At 40.0% G+C, this 13,264-nt stretch overlaps 2 protein-coding genes and 1 pseudogene across 9 annotated transcripts in view; 2 read left to right on the forward strand and 1 right to left on the reverse strand.

Moving 5' to 3' along the window:
* Window positions 1-13,264, forward strand: part of LOC125776748 (uncharacterized) — a 251,208-nt gene that overhangs the window by 113,475 nt on the left and 124,469 nt on the right. The window lies entirely within an intron of this gene.
* LOC105222700 (probable serine/threonine-protein kinase DDB_G0282963) overlaps window positions 1-13,264 on the reverse strand; it is an 84,121-nt gene that overhangs the window by 43,284 nt on the left and 27,573 nt on the right. The window lies entirely within an intron of this gene.
* LOC125775890 (small nucleolar RNA U3) lies at window positions 4,966-5,164 on the forward strand (annotated as a pseudogene).

Below are 13,264 nucleotides of genomic sequence, written 5' to 3' on the forward strand. Positions count from 1 at the left end.
ATACCGGATCATTTGAATCATGGAGTCGCTAAACCGAATTCTGGCGGCTCCTTCTCTACTCTTATACCGGTGAGGGAGTTGTGAGTGGGAAGAAGCCGTTGGAGGAGAAGGGCAGTGAGCTTCTTCAAGGATGGGGAAAGGTTGGTGGAAGGAGCTCTCTATCAGCACCATTTTCAGACTTCCTGACTATTGCAGTGTCTTCTAGTCCGAGGTTGCAGCTATTAAGGTAGCAGTAGATTTACTGCTCCGGAGTGCAGCCTCCTTCAGAGAAGTGAAAATCCATCCAGATAGCAGAGCGGCAATACTAGCCTTTAACTCATTAACAATGTGTTCAAAGAGTGCCTAACCTCGCTACCAATAGCATCGCTATCCTTGTGATAAGCCTGGTATGGGTGCTAGGCCACAGCGGAACCCTCGTAAGGTTGGCCTCTCCCTAGTTTTGGGGCTTTTAACGGGCAATTGAAATTTTTGCGTCCACGCAGTAAGGCGGAACTTTGAGGTGGAAACAACTCAACAGTTCCTTCTTCACTGTCCGCGTTTGGGAGGAACCGAGCGAAACCAGGTCCTTTTTCACCTGGTCCTTTCAATGGAGTGGAGGTCTTCCTCTTCCTCTGCTTCTCGCAGTGGGTACTGCGTCGAATACCTTCAGAGCTGGAATGTTTTCTTCCATTCTGATGACATGACCTAGCCAGCGTAGCCGCTGTCTTTTAATTCGCTGAACTATGTCAATATCATCGTATATCTCATACAGCTCATCGTACCATCGAATGAGATATTCGCCGAAAGCTCGCAATGTCGACTCATGAGATGTTGTCATGCCTCTGCACCATATAGCAGGACGGGAATAATAAGTGACTAATAGAATTTTGTTTTTGTTCGTCGAGAGAGAACCTTACTTCTCAATTGCCTACTTAGTCCGAAGTACCGCCTGTTGGCAAGAGATATTCTGTGTTGGATTTCAAGGTTGACGTTGTTTTTGGTGTGGATGCTGGTTCCAAAATAGATGAAGTTATCTAAAACTTCGAAGTTATGACTGTCAACAGTGACGAAGGTGCCTAGTCGAGAGTGCGACGACTGTTTGTTGTTGACAGGAGATATTTTGTCTTGCCCTCGTTTACCACCAGACCCATTTGCTTCGCTGGCTTATCCATTCTGGAGAAAGCAAAACTAGCGGCGCGGTTGTTAAGGCCAATGATATCAATATAATCAGCATACGCCAGCAGCCGTACACTCTTATAGAAGATAGTATTGATTGATTACACAGTACAACAGCTAATCTGGGGGGTGAGAAATTCCAAGTCAATGTAATGGTACTAGGTCAGTATAGTAAAACCCTCAAAGGGTTTGGCGTTCGTATGTGTCAGTTTTTTTTATGACCTTTTAAATTTTTTCCTTATCTTGATGTTTTTTCGCGAACCACTTGTCCGATTTTGATGAAACAAATTTAGAAAAATTAAGAATTACAATTTCTATTTGTTTTTATTTGTTTGTGTTAAAAAACTCAATTTTGAATTTTTGATGATACATTATTTTGCATTTTAAGCGTCCAATACACTACACCAGCAGGCTGACGCAATCACCTGATGGTGCCAGCTTATTCATCGTGTATGTACTTGTGGTGTGATTGTACCATCTGCTGGAGCAACACCAAAACGATTTTGATATTTTTCTGATTGGTGTAATGTATTCTGAATTTACCACATTCAATTAGTGAACATCGCAGATACATATGAATTCAAAGGAAAAACTATTTTGTGAGAATTTATTGGTCTAAATGAGTCAATGCCGTGCCTGTGGAGAATTAAGAATGCAGAATATTAACCAATCCTTAATCCAAATACGCCTTTTCTTTCATTTTTTTCGTTTTCTTTTCAAGATAATAGCAATAATAATTCCTTTCCATGTGTAAGAAAAATTAAAAAAAGGAATATTGCACCAACAAGCTGGTGTAATGTACGTTTTAAGCTTGTTGGCACCATCAGGTGATTGCGCCAGCATGCTAGTGTAGTGTATTGCGCGCTTTAGGTGACAATATACTCTATACACTATTTTATCTATAAATAATTATTATGCCACATACTAAAAAATGTTCTCTGGGTTTCATTGAGGTACCTAACATACAATCAGAAAACATAGCACATATAGGCTGTTCACGGTTAGGTGGTTATCGGATTATGTGATTATTAGATTAAAAATAACCTCTATGCTCCGTGAACATCCTATGTATGGTTATTTGCTTATTTTTACACAAACAGCTGTTCATTGTTTACAATTCTAGTTAAATGAAGTTCCTAGTTATAAAATGCCTAAACAAAGTTTAAAAAGCAAAATAATCGAATTTAAAGTAAGTTCTGCTATTCATGAAATGGACTTTATTGAATCCGAATTTTACGTGTTTAAAAAATTCTTTGTATAAAATTTACAGTCGTATGTGACCATTAGTTACGCATATGACATGCAGAAGTGGGCAATCCCGGAAGCTACCACAATTCTAAAGTGTTTAGGAAATCTCATATTGGAAGAAACACAACTAGCTTATTTAGAAGAGTAGATTGCAACAAAGTACATAGCCAGTATCGTGTTAAGAGTCGAAAATTGTTTCGGGATTCTTAAAGAAAAGTTTTGTAGTTTGAAACAAATGCGGATAAAAAAAAAAGACAAGAAAGGCAAAGTGTCGAAGCCCATGAATTCCCATATGATGGAGATGCTATTGTTGAACTAAAAAGACAAGCACTATACAATTTAATTTTTGAATAAAAATTCATATTTTTGTTTTAATAACAAGTAACTGAAAATTATTTATTTGTTTATTAGTTATTATATTTTATTATTATTATTATTATTTTTATATTTCATTTCTATTTCCAATTTTCTCATTCTTTCATTTTGCTCCAACTCCATTTTGTTGAGTTGGAAATTTGCTGATTGTAAACAAAAAACATCTGTTAAAGCAGAGTTTCCAATAAGAAAATCTAAATGGAAATGCCATTTTCGCTTAGTTTTATTTACTTTTTGTGCTGCCATTTAGTTAAATTCTAACGGCTTTCTAACACTGGAAATAAGCAAACAACCACATAATCTGTAAACAAGGGCCTAGGTTGGTCAAAGTTGGTTATTTTGTCTTACCGCATTTTGTTGTTGTTTACTTAATCACATAATCACATAACCACATAACCCGATAACCACCTTATCGTGAACAGCCTAATAATTTGAGACATGAAAATTCTTAGGTATTTCGAATGCAGTTTGATACCCTGAAGTCAAATCTGAAAACAGATTTTTTCTATCACCCACAGATATTTTGTAACCTGCAGTTTTATATTTTACAATACTACTGTGATCATATAGAAAGGTGAATTAATTTGAATTAATTTATACTTCGCTTGTTTTTAGAATCGGTGCATTTTTTTCTGTTCGTTGCTAGTACTGTTAGTGTCATCTATGCTAAATGGTCACGTTAAAATATTCATTAGTATGTATTTGAGATACGCGCCGTTTTGTGAGGCTCTAAATGTGAATTCTTTGATTTTTACTATGTCTAAATTTATTGAACAAAGTGCGATAATGCACCATCTCATACTGCATTGGTTATTCGTGATCATTTCGCCACATTTTGAACTAATATCGTGCCCCAAACACCGCATTCGCCTGATTTACCTTCGTGTAACTTCTGGCTATTCAGCAAATTCACATGATCACTCCGAGCAGTGGCCAGTACGTCAGGCACTCACTCCGGGACAAAAAAACGTTACCAGTGAACCTCTAGTTGATCCCAAAAACGTATTACTACCATCTTTTCATATTATATTGGGTTTAATGAAGAATTTTGTTAAGGCAATGAGCACAAATTGAAGAAGGGTTTTCTGACACAAAAATTTGCAAGAATCAGTGAAGCCAAAAAAAATATACGTGATAGAAGAAATCTGTAGTTATTTTCTGCATTTGTGGCAATTTTTACATAATAAACACTTTGATCTGTTCATGTTACAAAAAACAAGTAGATTTTTGTTAACCAGTGTAATTTTTACATGGGGGGTAGGTCAAGTTTTCACCCAATTGTATCAATTTAGGCATAAATATACACTGCTATGAGTAATATACGTTCTGGAATTTTCATTGATATAACTCAAATATTAGTCGATATATGCAGTATAAAGTCACCCGGAAGTTGGAAAACCTTTATATTGCGTATATGGGTGCTCAGGGAAGTATTGGATCGAAACAATTCATTTCTTATACACAGAATCACTATTGTCAGGAATCCTTTCCTTTCTGAATGTCAATTATATATCTCATACATTGACTGATATTATTTGACATATTCGGTACCTAGGGACTTGAACAATTTTGGTTGGACTTTTGATAATTTTTCGTCATAAGGTGCCATAGTTAAAAAGAATTATTAGGCACAATTTTATTCCGCTATATTAATTTTTTCTTGATTTGTTGTGTTCTGGAAAGTGCAATAATCAAATGGATTTTAAAATTGTGTTATATGGGAAGTAAGCGGGGTTGCAGTCCGATTTTGCCCATTTTTGCACTGTTATAAAGGAACTTGAAAAGAATGCGACGTACTAAAATAGTCAAAATCGACCGATCGAGTTTCGAGATATGTGATTTGAAGCAACATGTTTCAAGAGTAAAAAAAATAGTACTTCCTAAAAGTAAAGAAAAAGTCCGTTATACTCGTATTTTGGTCTTGAATATAATAATAATAATTTTTTTGGCGATATTTTTCTTAAATATGGATTGAGTAATTTTATTCGGACCTGTTGTACATTATTGAACATACTTTTGTCAATGTCGGGTATTTTTTGAAGTTATACTTCTTATACGACACCGGAAAAGGTTGCGATAGATTCAGGTTATACTCCTTTTTCTTTCTTTTGTCTTTCATTTCTGCGAATTCTCAACTATTTTGCGTATCTTTTGGTTGAAATACTCTGCGTTGGCCGTTGAAAAATTAACACTATACTTCACAGAATCATTTCTGTGTGTCTTCATTTCCATTTTTGGAAATCGACCAGCGATGACGAGGTATATCGTTTTATCTGACAGCGTGAGGTTTAAAAAGTTCATTTCTAATTTTGTCTTGTGGCATATTAGAAATGATATTTCTTCGAAAATCGTTCGCTTACAACGGATAAAACGACTTCTGAGTGGTGATTTGAATGAATAAATTCCTTTTGACCTTTAGAAATATGCATATTTGCATTATTTCGTTGTCATTTCCATATTCGTAGCAATAGAATTTCTATGGCATAAGTAAAGTAATGGCCTCCGATTGTCACCCCTTGCCGCTGTAGCAGCTTCGCCTACAAACTAGAGATGAGCGATATGGTGATTTTTCGATATCTGTGATTTCAGTGATTGCTATTTTTAAATCACTGTGATTTTATATTGCTATTGCGATCGCAACTAAGTCGACGTTAAAACGTCGTTGTTGTTGTTGTAGTGGCAGATTCTGCCAATTTGACACTGTTTGGCCGAATAAAAGTCCTGATCTGTTCCACTTACGTAGACCCGACTGTCGTGGAAACGACGAAAACATTTTGTTGTTGTTGTTGTTTTAACGGATATGCTAATCCCCGTTAGGGTGGTAAGGGTCATCTGTGTTGTCGTCGAGGTCATCTAACGGTAGGCCCAGGAAACGCGCTGTTTCGACGGGGTCGGACCAAAGGGAGGAAGGTGTTAGATGAGTTGGGTTTGTGGGGCATGCAAAGAGGTGGCCAGTGTCATGCGGAGACTCGTTGCATGCAGGACATATATTGGATATGTCGGGGTCGATTCTGGATAAGTAGGAGTTTAACCTGCTACAATACCCAGAACGAAGTTGCGCTAGGGTCACTCGCGTTTCTCGCGGCAACTGAAGCTCTTCATCTGCAATAGGTGGTGCTTTGACTCCAAGAACGCCATTCACGGGAAGGGAGTCGGTGAAGGTGTTAATGGCTCCACTGTGAATGGCGGTCAGTACCTGTCTGAAGTCTGTAGCGTCCGAAGTTCGGTCGGCGTACTGTACGACGTCGTCGACGTAGTCGAGGAATGACCTCTTGATGCTCCTAGGAGGCGGCTCCGCTCCAAGCAGATGGCTGCAAGGGTGATTCCTACGGAAACACCCCAGCAGGAACTGCCTGGAGAGAAGTTCATTATGCTCCTTTACAGGAAGCATGCGCGTCTCACTATGGAGGTGTTCGATGGGAGACATCAAGAGACATCCCGTCGTAGTCCGGAGTGCTGTGTTCTGGCAGGTCTGTAGTTTCCTCATCTGCGTGCCACTGCATCCAGGCGACCATATCGGTGCTGCGTAGTTGAGGACCGGCCGGCCGATTGCCTTGTAAGTTGCCAACAACGTTTCTTTGTCTTTTCCCCATGTGCTGCCGGCTAGCGACTTGAGGATCTTGTTGCGGCTCTGTACTTTGGCAATAATCGCGGTCGTATGAGGAGTGAAGGAGCATAGACTATCAAAAGTTACGCCTAAAATTTTAGGGTTGTTGACAGTCGGAATTTTGACGCCATCGACTGCAATATCAAGCTCAAGTCTATACTCCTTCGTCCAGTTTGTAAATATAGTCGCTGTGGATTTGGTAGGGGAAAGTTGGAGATTCCGTGCAGTGAGGAAACGAGAAAGGTCGGAGAGGTAGCTGTTCACTTTCGAACACATGCCATCGATTCCATTGCCCGACGTCAATATCGTGCAGTCATCAGCGTACGAGGTTATGGAGACCCCCTCTGGTGGTTGTGGGAGTTTCGAGATATAGAAGTTAAACAGTAGTGGGGAGAGGGCACCACCCTGCGGAGCCCCCTGTTTAATTCTTCTCAGTTTAGATGTTTCGCCTCGAAATAGTACGGATGACTGGCGACCACTCAGGTAGTTCATGGTCCACCTCTTTAACCCTGGAGGAAGCGTTGTTTTTTCTATGTCCTGCAATAGCGTTGTGTGGTTGACTGTGTCAAAGGCTTTTGACAAGTCCAACGCTACGAGGATCGTTCTCTCACAGGGTGGCTTCTGGTTGAGGCCACGAACTATCTGGGTGTTTATGACGCTAAGTGCTGTGGTGGTGCTGTGCACTTTTCGGAATCCATGCTGGTGGCTGGCTAGGCTCAGGTGGTGAGTGAAAGTCGGGAGTAGCAGGGCCTCAAGTGTCTTCACTACTGGGGAGAGGAGAGTTATCGGGCGATAAGATTCCCCTTTGTTGGCGGGTTTCCCAGGTTTCAGTAGTGGCACCACCCTTCCGATTTTCCACACATCGGGTATTTGAAGGGTGGTTAGTGACAAGTTGAGGACACTGGTGAGATAACCTACTCCCGCCGAGCCTAGATGCTTTAGCATTAGCATGTTGATTCCATCAGGGCCAATGGATTTGGATGATTTAGCTTTTGTGATGACACTCTGAACCTCCTCGCCGGTGAAAGTAAGTGGCGCGCAGTTGTTTGGCATTTTGCGCAGCCGCCGGTTAACACATCTCTTAGCTTTGTCTACCGAAGGGTGCAGTGTAAACTGCCGGCTAAAATAGCTCGCGCACTTCTTCGGGTCCGAAGAGGCATGACCATTGAATTGAACTTCAACTCGGTCGTCATGTCTCTTCGGATTAGACAAAGCTTTGACAGTAGCCCAAAGCTTACTCACACCGGTGGAGAGGTTACAGGACTTCAGGTGCTCTATCCATTTCGTCCGCTTATGTTGATTTACCACTCGCCGAATCTCCAAATTGAGATCCCTTATTCGGGGATCCCCGGGATCGGCATGGCGTAAGGTGTCGCGCTCATTAGCTAAGACAGCTGCTTCGGCTGGGAAATTGGGGCGGATTTCCGCTATTCTTCCAGCCGGGATGAAGCGAGCAGTAGCTGCTGCGATCACCTTGCGGAATTGACGTTCGCCAACGCATACGTCCGTAGGAATGGGTAGAGCGTTGAAGGTGCTCTCAGTGAATTCTGTGAAGCCGACCCAATTAGCTTTTTTGAAGTTAATGAAGGTACGGTTGCCCACAGAAACGAAATCGGGAGGCTTCTCGATCGAGATAATTATGGGCAGATGGTCTGATGCAAGAGTTAGCATAGGTCGCCAGGTTATGCTGTTTATCAGGCCACCGCTAGCAATGGTAATATCCGGCGAGCTATTACAGGTGCCCATAACTCTGGTGGGGGCTTCGTCATTCATTGTGCAGAATGTCGAATCGTCAATCTGTTCCGCCAGCTCCATCCCCCTACGATCATTTGACAGGCAGGAATGCCAAAGATCGTGGTGCGCGTTAAAGTCGCCTAGTACCATACGGTTTTCACCACGAAGTAGCGCACCTATATTCGGGTGATATCCTGTAGGGCAACATGTAACTGGGGTGATGTATATATTAAATATTTCGAGCTCGACATCGCCTGACCGGATAGCTATGCCCTGACATTCTAGGGTAGTATCCCTGGGGTCGATGTCTTCTTCGATTAAACGATACTGCACGGTGTTGTGCAATATGAAGGCTAGGCCACCACCACCATCTCGCTCGCGATCTTTACGTAAAACGTTGAAACCTGCACAACTCAGAAGATCTGAGCGGCTGTTCAGCTTGGTTTCTTGGACCGCAGCTATCGATACACGTTCCCGATTCATAAGTGCAACTATCTCCTCGATCTTGCTCTGGAGTCCGTTGCAGTTAAATTGAAGGAGTCGGGTTTGTCGCGGGTGTCCGTGGGTGATCCTGGGGGTGAGGGAGTGACGTGTTGGTGGTATTTGTTGCAGCTGCAGAACCCGCGGGGGCGGTTGTCGCACTGGGGTGTTGGTTGGCGACGCCACTGTTGTGAGTTGCGGGGGCAGACTCCTGCAGCATGGGGCAACGTAGGTGACACTCCACTCACGTGTGGTGCGCAGGCCGGAACACGTCGGGAAGTGGCACCAGCCGGTGCAGGAATTGCACTTAACTGATGCGACGTTCCGACGTATGACAGCCTGACACACGGAGCAGACTGTGCGAGGAACCAAGAGTTGCTGATTGGTTCTCGCACGAGGATTGGAGCGGGATGAAGGTTGGGGGGGGGGACAAGTCAGAGTGGGAGCTGTGTTGCCTGTTTGAGCTCCTGACCGTAGAGGTCCTTTGTTGGCCACTCTGATTGAGTGGCGGCGCGGCGCGCGAACAGTGTGCAGGTTGCACAGCCGTGGAGGCTTGTGTCGCAGTATTGCGCAGACAACACGGGGCCACGTAACGCGTGGTCCACTCCCTGTGGGTCTTAAGGCCTGAGCAGGTCTTAAGATGGCTCCATCCATTGCATGTATTGCACCTGACCGAGGTGGAGTTTGGATGGAGCCTTTTAGCGCAGACGCAGCAGAAAAATTCCTCCGGGCCCGGGTTGGACTCAATGCCAGCACGAGTCAGGAGGATACGGAGCAACCCTGCTGCAAGGCGTTGCTCTAATGACGACAAACATAGATTAATGCTTACCGATCCAAACGGGGTTAGATCGCCGAAAGGACAGCCCTTGGTCGGATAAAATCCGAGTCAATTCCGGTGCGTAGAACCGGCTGTCGTGGGAATTGAACAAACATTTTGTCGTTATTGGCGGCAAATTCTCTTTTGGCTCCTGTAACTCGAGTCAAGTTTTTCCGCCTTTCATTTCACTACATTTTTGCAAATGTTGGAGCGGTTCGGCTACCTGACACTTAGACCGTATAGCATAGTTCATTTGTATGTTGGTATGATGGTTTCACACATTTCTTAGAAGGAATTACCATTAGTGTGGTGATAATTTGTTTGTTTAGAATACCCGCTTTTAATATTTTCAAGACCTAATAATTAACGGGAGTTTCCTAATCTTTGGGAAAATATTAAAACCTCGTAATTTTTTTATTCCATAATTTTTTCTGAAATTAATTAGTTACATACAATTCTTGTTTTCATCACAAAAAGCTTTCATATTTGGTTTTAACAATAAGTAAAATTAAAAATTTAATTAAAACAAATTAAAATATTCCTTAATTCCATTTTGCTTACATTTCATCTACCACTTCAAACATCTGCTATACTTCACTTCTTTTCCTTGATACATTTCCCGCCATTATTAAATATTATAAGAGCGTTACACTCAAAACTTCAAACCGCTATGACTAAAAATAGCATATACGATATATATGTATGTACAATACCCTGAAGAAAGTTGTTACTTTTCTGCTATTTGCTATTGTGATCGTAATTCACAGGTTCGAACTGCTATCGTAAATCACAGGTTCGAACTGTGATCGCAATTCACTGGTTAGAACTGCGATCACAGTTTCGAACTGCGATCGCAATCGCAGTTCATAGAAGCGAACTGCTATTTATAAAATGTGATCGCAGTTGCGATTTGTGATTTTTCAATCACAGTGAAAAAATCACCAGTAGTAAAATATCGCTCATCACTACTACAAACATGCGTAAATATGTATGTATGTATACGTATGATCGTGAATACATATCGACGCAGATTTTTACGAGAAGCACCAGAAAGTTATGCAATTTATGATTTTTAGCTTTTGCCATCGTCGCGAAAAGACGACTTGTTGTCTAAGGCATGCTCGGGGAGATGTTACGGCCTCTGTTTTAATGAATGAAGCGCCTGCGCTTGTGGAATTTGCGCCTGTTTTTGTTGTAAAATTTACTACACTTGTTCTTCCCAATTTGGCTGCCATATTGATTTGTGAAGATCAATTTTTTGTTGGTGACATATTCATATGTGTACGCATATGTATGTTTGTATGCTTGTGCATTATTTGTTTGGCAATGTATGCAAATATATGTACATATAAGTATATATGAATGTATGAACATGCAAGTCAATGAGCGCACATGTAATAAGTATGTATATTGATAAGTGATGAAAATATGATTTCAATTTCTGAACGCGCACATGCGTATACATACACTCATGTGAGCATGTGCAGTAGGGGTAGTCTATTTTTGTAACACCTACTTTACATGACATAACACGATGAGGAATAGTAAAAAAATGATAACTGCGTTTTTAGTTTTTCGATTTATTTCAAAAACTTCACGCAGAATTTAAATTGAAAAAATTCATATGTTATATGCGAAGAAGAAGAAGACAAATTTTGATTTAGAAGCAATAAGACTAATTTAAGTACAAGACAAATACATTTTTATAGTAAATATACGTTTTAGTTCATTATTTAATTCATTTTGATATTATTTGAGATAAACTTAAGATTTAAACTATATTCAGATTTACAAAAAGGGTAAATTTCCTGAATAACTTTGATGGCTCTTTCAGCGCAAATATTAGATCTTTTTAAATTCAGAATGGCAGAATCTTCCTTTACCCAGTGTTTAAGAAAACACTTATGCGCAGTTTCGAATTGCTTGACGGATTTTTCCAATATTTCAAAATCATTGTTATGAAAACGGTGATCCGAGAACCAAGCATCATACCATGCGCTGCATATGAATTGGCAAATTGGCAAAAGTTGTATTCTGTGTTCCGGTATTAGTATGAACGTTAAAATCGCTAATATAGCTCTAGAATTCCATCGAGCGTTGCTGAGCGTTGGTAAAACTCTAAATTTTATGTATGGGAACTTGTTGTTTACTTCATAATATTTAAAATATTGCCCTAGTTCATATAAAAATTGCATGTCATCACGCCATTTAATAGATCTTAAGATCAACTTTTCTTCGTTTTGTTTGTAGTTTTGTTTTAGGTTTTCGTAGTTCATAATCAATTCGGTAAATATGTCATAACTGATGTTTGGCGATGTCGACTTTCCACCTAGTACTTCATTCATTACATGCTTCAAAATTAAATCTAATACATGATGTTGGCATCCAATATACTGCGGTGGGGACAAATGTTTTTCCTGAAAACAATTCTGCAGTAAACGAACAACTCCACTTTTAATCCCTGTATTAACGTTTGTTGTGTCACTAACAATCATTTTAATGGAATTCCAAAGGTTAAATTTATCCAATACATTCCTTATTCCTTAAAAAAGTTATAGAAAGTTAATTAATGCTCTAAAAATATATTATTAAATAGAAACCTTCAAAAATTGACAAACTTTTCCCGTTTTCAAGAACCATTGCCGCTATTCTTACTTCCTTAGCTTCATTTGTTAACACCACGGCCTGCACTTCTTTCTTCCATTGTTACCATTGTCACTGCTGCTTTTGTTGAACACTTCCCATTCCTTTTTCTTTGAAGAGGAGCTTTATATTCATCAACAGGTGGAGAATGTGATTGCTCGACAGATTCAGCTGATGATGTTGAAGTGTTGAGCGCCACTTTATTTAAACACGAGGTGCTGTGAACCTTTTCTCTTAAAAGCGCAGCTTTGGAGGGATGCACACAAACTGCTTTAGCTGTCGTGTACCCAACTTCTCCTTTTGTATTTGTTTGGAGTTCATACAACTTTTTGTCCTCAGTTCCTAGCCAGACACCTTTTAAATAAATAATTTGTTGAACGCCATTGTAACATTTCTGCCATCCGGGAATTTTAAAAATGTTGAATAATCCTTTTGTTATCTTCCGTTGTGCAGCTATACGTGTTATGCTCGGAATGTTTAGTTTCGACCACAAGGCAATCATTTCGTTTGAAATAATCTGGCATCTTTTCTTTTTCAATTTCTCCGTTTTTGCTAATTCATTATACCTTCCTATAATCACGGTCTGTTTTGGAATCTTACACAATTCACTCAAGGGGTTTTCAATGTTATTGATTTCTCTTCTCTTATTCTTAGATTTTTCAAATGTTATTAAATTGTTTTCCCATTGTTTTGAATTTTTTAAAACTTCAGCACCACTTTTTTCAAAAGACATTGTTAATTAAAAAAGACACTTTCACTCCAGCCGCCACGCACTGAATGAGAGACCGACAGCTAAATAAAGGCAACTGGCGCGACGCTTATACGAAGTTTCAATCATTCATAAAGCATTTACTCAAATTTACCGTTATCTATTTTTGTCATATGCAAAAATACGACGAATAACGGTAGAAGAGCAAAACAAAACAGACACAAAGAAAAGAACATAATCTCATATGGTGTTTTTTCTTGTCATATGTATGAAATTTTCATACGAAATTTCAATTTAAATTCTGCGTGAAGTTTTTGAAATAAATCGAAAAACTAAAAACGCAGTTATCATTTTTTTACTATTCCTCATCGTGTTATGCCATGTATTTTTTTTTTTTTCAAAAAAATGCAAAAAGTTATACCCCTAATGTGCAGTTACACAAGATAGGATAGAATATGTATGTATGCTTTTTAACATCGTATACTATACAAATAAA

This window comes from Bactrocera dorsalis, chromosome 1 (genome assembly GCF_023373825.1).
Source record: "Bactrocera dorsalis isolate Fly_Bdor chromosome 1, ASM2337382v1, whole genome shotgun sequence".
NCBI lineage: Eukaryota > Metazoa > Arthropoda > Insecta > Diptera > Tephritidae > Bactrocera > Bactrocera dorsalis.